This window comes from Heteronotia binoei, chromosome 15 (assembly GCF_032191835.1).
Source record: "Heteronotia binoei isolate CCM8104 ecotype False Entrance Well chromosome 15, APGP_CSIRO_Hbin_v1, whole genome shotgun sequence".
In the NCBI taxonomy this organism is placed as follows: Eukaryota; Metazoa; Chordata; class Lepidosauria; order Squamata; family Gekkonidae; genus Heteronotia; species Heteronotia binoei.
Window position 1 is genome coordinate 5,058,912 of NC_083237.1, and position 12,713 is coordinate 5,071,624.

Sequence of the window (12,713 nt, forward strand, 5' to 3'; positions counted from 1 at the left end):
ACGCAGCGTGTGCACTGTAGCATAATCCGCCATCTCCACACCTTTACAAAAGCGTCTTTCTGAAATGTTTTGCTGCGGTACAGCCGTAATTACCTGTGTTAAAAGCCCTCCTGAATAATTCAGCGTTGCATATCTGCAAAAAGCCAAAAAAGCTTCTCTGATGTGGTCTGACCTGGCTGGTGGGTGGGTGGGGAAGAGAGGTGATAAAACTCCTGGGTTCAAGAAGGAAAGTCTCTTTGGTTCTGAGTCCATCAGAGCAGACAGAAACCTTAACTGAGATCTGGTGGGATGCAGCCAGTTAACCATGTGCTGGCCTAGGCAGCAGAAGGAAGCCACAAGGTCATGGTCACACTGTAGAGATCTATAACACCCTAAGCTTAGGCGTCTGCATTTTAACATCTGATAGGACAGATGATAGGACAAACTTGCTTAACGTAAGAGCCACATAGAATAAACGTCCGATGTTTGAGAGCTGCAAGGAAGGAAGTGTCAGAACTTGTAACTTTCCTATATGCTGTTAGCCTATGTGACTCCATATTGTAACCAGACACTAACCCCTGCATCCTTGCTTCAGCAACTAACAAATATTTCTGTGCATTTCAAACAAACTGTGATCACTGAAGGGTGACAGATAGCCTCTGGTCAACATTTGCAGGTGGCTCTTTGAAGCCGGGCCGGTCAGGCTCTCTCAGCAGGACTCCATCCTCCCTTACTGATAACAGACCCTGAGAAACAGACTGTTGTCTCTGGCCGTGTGAAAGATCGTTTTATTGTTGTCACCATAACCACATAAAATGTAACCAATGCTAACTTTCGGTATCAGTGTTATCCTGTACCTTCAGCTCTGTAGTTCTCAATAAACGCCTATACTTTTGCAACAGAGTCTTGGGCCTCGTTTGAAGTTCTTCCAGTTCTGACAGGAAGGGGAGGAAGGAAGATAAATAGATGGGGGAGGTGAAGGTGGAAAGAAAGCAACTGGAACTTTAAATGCATTCTCCCAGCTGCCAGCTGGCTTAACTTGGAGAAGCAATTTAAAGAGAGAAATGCCTTTTCCAGGCCAGCTGGTGGGGGGCTTTGAGAGCCACACAATACCTGTGAAAGAGCCACATGGGCTCCTGAGCCACAGTCTGGCCATCCCTGTGATAGGACACATAGAGAGAGAGGGACAGAGGAACTGTGTTTTACCCATTTCTTTGGAATCCCTGTCTCGATCTGGTGCTGGGTAATAGTATGCGTGTGAACACTTTCTCCTTAATAAACACTTTTATTTCCAATGGAGGGAAGGCATTTACAAGGTGTGCAGTCCCTTTACATATGATGGCCAGAATTCCCTTTGGAGTCCAATTCTGCTTGTCACAACCTCATTACTGGCTCCACCCCCAAAGTCACCTGGCTCCACCCCCAAAGTCCCCAGATATTTCTTGAATTGCTCTTGGCAACCCTAGACAGATCCTAGTCAAACACTCTTGGCCACTGCAGCACACTGGCAGTGTGTGTGTGTGGGGGGGAGACTTGAGGAAGAACGTGGCACAGTGTCACACACTGGCACACTTTGACCAACAGAAGAAGATGAAGATATTGGATTTATATCTCGCCCTCCACTCCAAAGAGTCTCAGAGCGGCTTACAATCTATCTTCCTCCCCCACAACAGACACCCTGTGAGGTGGGTGGGGCTGAGAGGGTTCTCACAGCAGCTGCCCTTTCAAGGACAACCTCTGCCAGAGCTATGGCTGACCCAAGGCCATTCCAGTAGGTGCAAGTGGAGGAGTGGGGAATCAAACCCCGGTTCTCCCAGATAAGAGTCCACACACTTAACCACTACACCAAACTGGCTCTCCAGTGTGGTAGAGTGGGCGTCATAGATTCCTGGGTGTTGGCAACCCACATTCATGACTGGCTCTGTCTTCCCTGCGTGTGTGTGTCTCTCTGTGTGTGTGTCGATCTAAAGATATTGTATCTTACATCAGGGAAAGCCTGGCTATCTCATTAAGTTTAAAGGATCTGGTGTATCTTACAAAACATGAGATACCATCGAACTACAAGGAGATCAAAGACGAGGGATTACTCCGCTCTCATTCCCCGTGGAGACCATCTGAGAAGTTCATTAACAAACTGAAACTGAAGCCGGAGGAGATGAAGGCCATGCTGGCTGGGAAGGTGGAGACCACTCTGGCCTGCGGGCCTTTTCCCTCCTTGCCCTTGAGGTTTTCCCAGCATCTGGAGCGGCTTTTCTTTCTCTTTTGAGTAACCACTGCTACCACCCGACCTTTGTCAGGAATTGCATGCCAGGTGGGTCTGCACTCCCAGCTTCTAGGGTTGCCAAGTCCAATTCAAGAAATATCTGGGGACTTTGGGGGTGGAGCCGGGAGACATTGGGGTGGAGCCAAGATCAAGGCTGTGACAAGCATAATTGAACTCCAAAGAGAGTTCTGGCCATCACATTTAAAGGGACGGCACACTTTTTCAATGCCTTCCTTCCAGAGGAAATAATGAAAGATAGGGGCACCTTCTTTTGGAGCTCATAGAATTGGACCCCCTGGTCCAATCTTTTTGAAACTTGGGGGGTATGTTGGGGAGAGGCACTAGATGCTATACTGAAAATTTGGTGCCTCTACCCCAGAAAACAGGGGCCCCCCAGAGCCCCAGAAACCTGCAGATCAATTCTCCATGATTTTCTATGAGAATAAATCTCCACAGGGAATAATAAGAGTCCCCAGAAGACATTTCCCTCCCCTCCCCCCCACTTTCTGACAACCCTGAAGCGGGGGGAGGGCCTCCAAACCGGGGGATCCCCTGCCCCCACCTGGGGATTGGCAACCCTAGATCCGTCTGACTCAGGTTCAAATCTCCACTTGTTTCAAGGAAGTTCACTGGGTGACCTTAAGTCAATCCTGGTAGAGTTGCCAAATCTAACTCAGATAATATCTGGGGACTTTGGGGATGGGGCCGGGAGACTTTGGGGGTGGGGACAGGAAACTTTCCCTAAAATAAATAAATAAAAAGACAGCAGTGCAGTTTCCCTGAATACAGTCTTCATTTCCACACCCAAGCAGCTGCAAATCATCTCTCTCTCTCTCACACACACACACACACACAAGCAAAAATAGAACAGTTTGCAATCCCACACTCGTGTGGTCTCACTGGGGCAATTTACTCACGAGTTGCTGAACGTCCAATAACTCAGGAAAGCCAAAGGTTCAAGTTTACCCTTTACTATGCAAACGACCTCTGAAAAGCTTGTACAACGAAGGGAGGGTCTGGGCTGATTTCACAGCTCCTGGGAGCAGCCACGTTGTTCTGCCTGCTCACCCTGCCCCCATTTCGCCTTAAAGACACAGACGCACCATCCCAAAAGGAAGCCTTTGCAAGCTTTCTCCTAGCGTTCTGAAGGGGAAAGGCACTTGGGAGCTGTGGGGGTGGAGCTTCCCCCGCTAGCCAGTTGACTGGGGGCGGGAAGGAGCCTGGGAAAGCAGGAGAACCCCCACTGGGACCTGTGGATTAGCAGGCCTAAGTCCCACTGTCTCAGACTGATCTACCTCACAGGGTGGTTGTGAGGATAAATGGAGGAGAGGAGACATAATGTAAGCAGGGCTTTTTTTGTAGCAGGAACTCCTTTGCATATTAGGCTACACCCCCCCCTGATGTAGCCAATCCTCCAAGAGTGTACAGTAAGCCCTGTAAGAGGAGCCCTGTAAGCTCTTAGAGAAATGGCTACATCAGAGGGGTGTGGCCTAATGTGCACAAAAAGTTCCTGCTACATAAAAAATCCCAGGATGTAAGCCACTTTGGTCTCCATTGGGGAGAAAGGTGGGGTGTAAATGAGATAAATTAGGGTTGCCAAGTCCACTTCAAGATATATCTGGGGACTTTGGGGGTGGAGCCAGGAGACATTGGGGGGGGGGTGGAGCCATAAGCAAAGTTGTGAGAAGAACAATTGAACTCCAAAGGGAATTCCGGCCATCACATTTAAAGGCACCACACACCTTTTAAATGCCTTCCCTACATTAGAAAAAATGGATACGGGAACCTTCTTTCAGGGCTCATAGAATTGGACCCCTTGGTCTAATCATTTTGAAACATGGAGAGCATTTTGAGGAGAATCATCAGATGCTATGCTGAAAATTTGGTGCCTCTACCTCAAAAACAGCCCCTCCAGAGCCCCAGATACCCCAGATCAATTCCCCATTATACCCTATGACAGGGGTGGCCAACGGTAGCTCTCCATTTGTTTTTTGCCTACAACTCCCATCAGTCATTGGCTGTGCTGGCTGGGGCTGATGGAAGTTGTAGGCAAAAACATCTGGATAGCTACCGTTGGCCACCCCTGCCCTATGAGAATTGATATCCATAGGGAATAATGAAGTGCCCAGCAGACGTTTCCCTCCCCCCCCTCCCCCCGTTTCTGACGACTCTGAAGCGGGGGATTGGCATCTCTACTCACAAGTTGCTGAACTTCCAACTTCTTCCAAGTAACACAGACACTCCATTCCAAGAGGAAGCCTTTCAATCGGAGACTGAAGCCTCTGGAGCGGGAAAGTCATATGGTGGCTATGGTGGCGGGGCTTTCCCCCCCCCCCCCCCGCCAGCTAGCTGACTGGGGGCAGGAAGGAGCCTGGGAAAGCGGGACCTGGGGATTGGCAAGTCTAAGATAAATAAATAAATGGCATGTTTCAGGTTATGCGAAAGCATCTCTCAACAGCTTGGCATGCTGGTCAGAGTGCCAGACTTGGGAATGTTCAGTCTGGAGAACAGGCGGCTGGCGGAGGAACATGATGGCTCTCTTGAAATATCTGAAGGGCTGTCCCTTAGAGGAGGGCGAGGAGCTCTTCCTGTTGGCCGCAGAGGATGGGACCTTATGTCCGTAACATCAGGGGAAGGCCTCGGCCTCGATGCTCTGTTGTTGGACCCCCAGAAGAACTGGTTGGCCACTGTAGGAGAGGGTGCCAGACTAGATGGACTCTTGTTCTGCTCCAGCAGGGCTCCTCATGCATTCTCACCAAGCTAGGATAAATTTTACCTATTGAACCCATTTTCAGAGGCAGTCAACCTCTGAATCCCCGTGCCAGGAGGCAACATCAGGCGAAGGCCTCGGCCTCTCTGCCACGTTGTTGGCCCTCCAGAGCAACTGGGTGGCCACTGTGTGAGGTGAGATACTGGACTGGATGGACCCTCACTGGTCTGATCCAACAGGGCTCTTCTGATGTTCTTCTCTGGGGAAGGCCTCGGCCTCTCTGCCTCTCTGCCCTGTTGTTGGCCCTTCAGAGGAACTAGTTGGCCTCTGTATGAGACAGGATGCTGGACTAGATGGACCCTCACTGGTCTGACCCAGCAGGACTCTTCTGATGTTTTTCTCAGGGGAAGGCCTGAGCCTCTGTGCCCTGTTGTTGGCCCTCTAGAGGAACTGGTTGGTTGCTGAATGAGGCAGGAGACTGAACTAGATGGACCCTCACTCCAGCTGGGCTCTTCTGATGTTCTTCTCAGGAGAACGCCTCAGTCTTTCTGCCTTGTTGTTGGCTCTCCAGAGGAACTGGGTGGCCACTGTGTGAGACAGGAGGCTGGACTAGATAGACCCTCACTGGTCTGATCCAGCAGGGCTCTTCTGATGTTCTTCTCAGGGAAAGGCCTCGGCCTCTCTGCCTCTCTGACCTGTTGTTGGCCCTCCAGAGGAACTAGTTGGCCTCTGTATGAGACAGGATGCTGGACTAGATGGACCCTCCCTGGTCTGACCCAGCAGGGCTCTTCTGATGTCCTTCTCAGGGGAAGGCCTCAGCCTCTGCACCCTGTTGTTGGCCATCCAAAGGAACTGGCTTGCCACTATGTGAGAAAGGAGGCTGGACTAGAGGGACCTTCACTGGTCTGATCCAGCAGGGCTCTTCTGATGTTTTTCTCATGGGAAGACCTCAGCCTCTCTGCCCTGTTGTTGGCCCTCCAGAGGAACTAGTTGGCCTCTATGAGACAGGATGCTGGACTAGATGGACCCTCACTGGTCTGACCCAGCAGGGCTCTTCTGATGTTTTTCTCAGGGGAAGGCCTCAGCCTCTGTGCCCTGTTGTTGGCCCTCTAGAGGAACTGGTTGGTTGCTGTATGAGGCAGGAGACTGAACTAGATGGACCCTCACTCCAGCTGGGCTCTTCTGATGTTCTTCTCAGGAGAATGCCTCAGTCTCTCTGCCTTGTTGTTGGCTCTCCAGAGGAACTGGGTGGCCACTGTGTGAGACTGGACTAGATGGACCCTCCAGAAGAACTAGTTGGCCTCTGTATGAGACAGGATGCTGGACTAGATGGACCCTCCCTGGTCTGACCCAGCAGGGCTCTTCTGATGTCCTTCTCAGGGGAAGGCCTCAGCCTCTCTGCCCTGTTGTTGGCCCTCCAGAGGAACTGGCTTGCCACTGTGTGAGAAAGGAGGCTGGACTAGAGGGACCCTCACTGGTCTGATCCAGCAGGGATCTTCTGAGGTTCTTCTCAGGGGAAGGCCTCGGCCTCTCTGCCTTGTTGCTGGCTCTCCAGAGGAACTGGTTGGCCACTGTGTGAGACAGGATACTGGACTGGATGGACCAGTAGGCCCCTTCCGATGTCCTTCTGTCCTCAACAATCACAATGTCCTACCAGGGTGAGGGGCTGAGAGGAAAGAAGAGATCTGAGGGAATGAATTCTCAGCACCCTGAAAAAGTCCAGAGGTTTGAGGAAGGAAACCGGAACGACTCTGATTTAATTTGCAGCACAGATGTGACGGGAGGGGGTAATGGAGAAGTCGTCGTTTGACCTCTCTTTTCCAGCCTGCCCGTGCCGGATGGCTCCCATTTTCAGAAGCCTCTGGAAAGGAAGAAAATGGGGCCCCAGATATTCCAGGTGCAGAGAATGCCCTCCAGCACCTGAGTTCTAGCAGAGGAGATTTGACTTTAAAAGAGGAGGCAGCACCTCACGAAATCATACATGCAAGAAAGCTGGCTCGCTTCCCACGATACCCAGCCTGCAGCCAGGAATGCCTCTTGCTAAATCCTCTCCTCGCCCTGGCGGATCAGAGAGAGCCACCCACAGGACCATACGGGAGACCTCGGGGAGGCCTGCCACTTCCTCGCTCTCCACCTGGATGTAATGAGGACTGAATAAGCAATTAGGCCACCATTTAATGCATCCCCTCCACTCCCCAGCGTCTCCAACAATGCTCATTGCTGATGTAGAAGTTATGTAAGTCGGCTTGGAACAGCAGCAAAGGGCAAGTAGCACTTTTCGTGAGTCCCTGCTAGGGTTGCTAAGTCCTCTGCGGCTGCCATAGAGTTTTCCTCCAAATTGCTAGAGCATCCCGGTGCGAAACCATAGAGTTCCCCGTAAACTCCTAGAGAAGGGGTGGCCAAACTTGCTTAACGTAGGAGCCACATAGAATAAACATCAGATGCTTGAGAGCCGCAAGACATGAATGTCAGATGTTCGAGAGCTGCAAGAGGGAGGGAGGGAGGGAAGGAAGGAGGGAAGGAAGAAGAAGAAGAAGAAGATAGAAAAGATATGGGATTTATATCCCGCCCTCCACTCCAAAGAGTCTCAGAGCGGCTCACAATCTCCTTTCCCTTCCTCCCCCCAACAGACACCCTGTGAGGTAGATGAAGATATTGGATTTATATCCCGCCCTCCACTCCGAAGAGTCTCAGAGCGGCTCACAATCTCCTTTCCCTTCCTCCCCCACAACAGACACCCTGTGAGGTGGGTGGGGCTGAGAGGGCTCTCACAGCAGCTGCCCTTTCAAGGACAACCTCTGCCAGAGCTATGGCTGATCCAAAGCCATGCCAGCAGGTGCAAATGGAGGAGTGGGGAATCAAACCCGGTTCTCCCAGATAAGAGTCCGCACACTTAACCACTACACCAAACTGGCTCTCATACAGTTTCCTCCTCTTAAAATAACACAAGCAATGTTCCCTCTAAGCTGCAGAGTCTTGTGAGCAAAAATTCTTCTTTGTGAGCTCCTGGTATTAAAGTTGTGAGCTACCGCTTCCTGGAAGGAAGGAAGGAAGGAAGGAAGGAAGGAAGGAAGGAAGGAAGGAAGGAAGGAAGGAAGGAAGGAAGGAAGGAAGGAAGGAAGGAAGGAAGCAACTTTAACTTCAAATGCATTCTCCAAGCCACCAGCTGGGTTGGCTTGGAGAATTGATTTGAAGAGACAAATGCCTTCTCTGAGCCAGCTGGCAGGGCAGTGGGGACTTGGAGAGCCACACAATATGTGTGAAAGAGACACATATGCCTGAGCCACAGTTTGGCCACCCCTGTCCTAGGGCTTCCGGGCACCACACACACCGCGTGGCGGGCTTCCGGGCACCACACACACCGCATGGCGATTGAACTCTTTGGGGAGTGGGGATCCCGCAGGTGGCCTCCTCCCTGCCTGTGGGTTAAGGCCTGCCAACCCAGGGGATCCCCCACCGGAACTTAGCAGCCCTAGTCCCTGATCACTTCTTCAGATACAGCTAGAACGTGAGACCACCCGTCCTTATAACTGGAGACTAGAGCCGTTTCAGATGCTTAATGACAACGGCAAAAGCACAAAACCGCAGCTCCCCCTAAATTATCCAAGAGACATGGTTCAAAACGCATGGACGATGAGTCATATAAACCATCTACGTCGCTGCATCACACTAACAGTCGTCCCTACGGCAAACGTTGATCTCACAGTTCCACAGAATATTACATGCCAGAACTGACCAGGATAAAAAATATTTAGCCATCGACAATGCAACAGGTGTAATCAGGTCAATTATCAATAGCAGGCAAATTGCAACAGGTAGGAGGCCGGTGACAGTCACGCTGGCTGGAGTCATTCCTCTGCTATTGCCTTGACTTCTGCAATCGCTCCACTCGAGTCGTCTCTGGAGAAGGGACCGCAGCTCCTTCCCTGCCACACATTTTGTTAGCCTCTAAGGTGCTGCTAACCGGACCCTTTTCATGAAATATCATCCCCTGCCACAAATTTTGTTATGAACTTATGAAGCTGCCTTCTGCTGAATCAGACCCTGGGCCCATCAAAGTCAGTCTTGGCAGCGGCTCTCCAGGGTCCCAAGCTGAGGTTTTTCACGCCTACTTGCCTGGACCCTTTTGAGTTGGAGATGCCGGGGATTGAACCTGGAGCCTTCTGCTCACCAAGCAGATGCTCTACCACTGAGCCACCGTCCCTCCCCTGACCAGCAGTGGCTCTCCAGGGTCCCAAGCTGAGGTTTTTCATGCCTACTTGCCTGGACCCTTTTGAGTTGGAGATGCTGGGGATTGAACCTGGGACCTTCTGCTTACTAAGCAGATGCTCTTACCACTGAGCCACCCTCCGTCCATATCCATCACCTACTGCCTGGACCCTTTTTAGTTGGAGATGCCGGGGATTGAACCTGGGATCTTCTGCTTACCGAGCAGATGCTCTACCACTGAGCCACCGTCCCTCCCCTGACCAGCAGTGGCTCTCCAGGGTCCCAAGCTGAGGTTTTTCATGCCTACTTGCCTGGACCCTTTTTAGTTGGAGATGCCAGGGATTGAACCTGGGACCTTCTGCTTACCAAGCAGATGCTCTACCACTGAGCCACCGTACCTCCCTTGACCAGCAGTGGCTCTCCAGGGTCTCAAGCTGAGGTTTTTCATGCCTACTTGCCTGGACCCTTTTGAGTTGGAGATGCTGGGGATTGAACCTGGGACCTTCTGCTTACCAAGCAGATGCTCTTACCACTGAGCCACCCTCCCTCCATCTCCATCACCTACTGCCTGGACCCTTTTTAGTTGCAGATGCTGGGATTGAACCTGGGACCTTCTGCTTCCCAAGCAGATGCTCCACCACTGAGCCACTGTCCCTCCCCAAGAAGAGAGTTGTTTTCTCTGAAGTTCTTTGCCATTGCCTGCCTCTGTGTAGTGACCCTGGAATTCAGTGGTGGTCTCCCATCCAAATACTAGCTAGGGACGACCCTACTTAGCTTCCAAGGTCTGACAAGTTTGATCTAGCCTGAGCCATTAGTTTTTAAGCTGCTCCTAGACTCTGGCTCTTTTCTGCTGCTACAGACAAACACGGTGACAAGTCTTGAGCCAGCCGCTTGGAACAGCATGACTCAGCTGAAAAGTCTGAAACCCTTCAAAGCACTTAACCAGGGAGGCTAAACAGACATACCTACGAATGGAGGAAAGGAAAGGTCCCCTGTGCAAGCACCGGTTGTTTCCGACTCTGGGGTGACGTTGCTCTCACAACGTTTTCACGGCAGGCTTTTTACGGGGTGGTTTGCCATTGCCTTCCCCGGTCATTACACTTTCCCCCCAGCAAGCTGGGGAGTCATTTGACCGACCTCAGAAGAATATAAGGCTGAGTCAACCTCGAGCCGGCTACCTGAAAACCCAGCTTCCGCCGGGGATCGAGCTCAGGTCATGAGCAGAGCTTAGGACTGCAGTACTGCAGCTTTATCACTGAACCATGGGGCTCTTTATATTGAATGGGGAGGGGTGGCCAATTAGCTTAGGTTTTTTTTAACTCGGGGGTATCAAACTCATTTGTTATGAGGACCAGATCTGACATAAATGAGACCTTGTCGGGCCAGGCCAGGCCGGACCGGGCCATGTGTGTTCCTATTTAAAATTAGGTAGCAGAGATCATAGAATCATAGATTTGGAAGGGACCTCCCAGGGTCATCTAGTCCAACCCACTGCACAATGCAGGAAACTCACAAACACCTCCCCCTAAATTCACAGGATCTTCATTGCTGTCAGATGGCCATCCAGCCTCTGTTTAAAAACCTCCAAGGAAGGAGAGCCCACCACCTCCCACGGAGGAAGCCTGTTCCACTGAGGAACCGCTCTCGCGGTCAGGAAGTTAATCATAGAATCCTAAAGTTGGAAGGGACCTCCAGGGTCATCTAATCCAGCCCCCTGCGCAATGCAGGAAAGTAACCCACAAACATCTCCCCCTAAATTCACAGGATCCTCATTGCTGTCAGATGGCCCTCTAGCCTCTGTTGAAAAACCTTCAAGGAAGGAGAGCCCACCACCTCCCAAGGAGGAAGTCTGTTCCACTAAGGAAGTTAATCATAGAATCATAGATTTGGAAGGGACCTCCCAGGGTCATCTAGTCCAACTCCCTGCTCAATGCAGGAAACTCACAAACACTTTCCCCTAAATTCACAGGATCTTCATTGCTGTCAGATGGCCATCTAGCCTCTGTTTAAAAACCTCCGAGGAAGGAGAGCCCACCACCTCCTGAGGAGGAAGCCTGTTCCACTGAGGAATCGCTCTAACGGTCGGGAAGTTCTTCCTAATGTTGAGCCGGAAACTCTTCTGATTTAATCTCAACCCATTGGTTCTGGTCTTACCTTCCGGGGCCACAGAGAACAATTCCATACCATCCTCTATAGGACAGCCCTTCAAGTCCTTGAAGATGGTGATCCTATCACCTCTCAGCCGCCTCCTCTCCAGGCTAAACATCCCCAGCTCCTTCAACCTTTAGACAGAAACTTTATAAAGGACACAGAAAAACAAAATTAAAGATTTTGTTTTTTAAAAAAATTAAAAAATGCTTAAAACATTAGCACTCATTGGTCTTAAAGGTGCTTTCTTTGTATCTCTCCTGTGCGATCCAGGGAACCAGGCAAAGGAAGCTCTGGCTTTTTCCTTCCTTCCCCAGGGGATCAGGAGGGGGAGGAGCCTCAACCAATAAAAAACGGCCCAGGCAAATAGGTGTGAAAAACCTCGAGACCCTGGAGATCCGCTACCAGTCTGAGTAGGCTAGACAATACTACTTTGATGGACCAAGTGTCTGCTTCAGTATAAGGCAGCTTCATAATTCATATAATAGAAGGAATGGAGGCTTGGCTCAGTAGTTCTGCTTACGATTGAGAGAGCCTGGCAAAGCAAGCTCTGCCTCCCCTCCTTTCCTCCCCAAGCCTCAGCCAATGGAGAAAATAGATTGCTTTGCTCTGTTGTTCCTGTGCGATTGAGCAAGCCTGGCAAAGCAAGCTGTGATGCAGAAAGGAGCAAGAAAGAGGGAGAAGGAAGCAGATGACAGCCAATTGCCCTGGAGCATGATAGGAGCCTTCTGGGGACCTGATTCGGCCTCCGTTCTGCATGTTTAACACCCCTGTTTTAACATAGTCTGAGTTACAAGGGTGTCCATAACCTCATGGCATGACCATCTGCCCCAAGGGTTGCCAGAATGCAGGGTGGAGCTGGAGATCTCTCAGAACTACAACTGATCTCCAGACCCCATAGATAAGATTGCCTCCTTTGGGTTAGGAAATACCTGGGGGGTGGAGCCTGGGGAGGGCGGGGTTTGGAGGGTGGGGTTTGGAGAGGAGGGACTTCAATGGGTCACTGTGTCATAGAGTCCACCTTCCAAAGTGGCCATTCCCCCACCCAGGTTAGCTCATTTCTATTGCCTGGAGATCAGTTGTATTACCAAACGTAAAGTCTTCTGGCTTCTCTTATGTTCTTATGTGACACAGAGTGTTGGATTGGATGGGCCTTTGGCCTGATCCAACATGGCTTCTCTTATGTTCTTATGTGACACAGAGTGTTGGACTGGAGGGGCCTTTGGCCTGATCCAACATGGCTTCTCTTATGTTCTTATGTGACACAGAGTGTTGGATTGGATGGGCCTTTGGCCTGATCCAACATGGCTTCTCTTATGTTCTTATGTGACACAGAGTGTTGGACTGGATGGGCCTTTGGCCTGATCCAACATGGCTTCTCTTATGTTCTTATGTGACACAGAG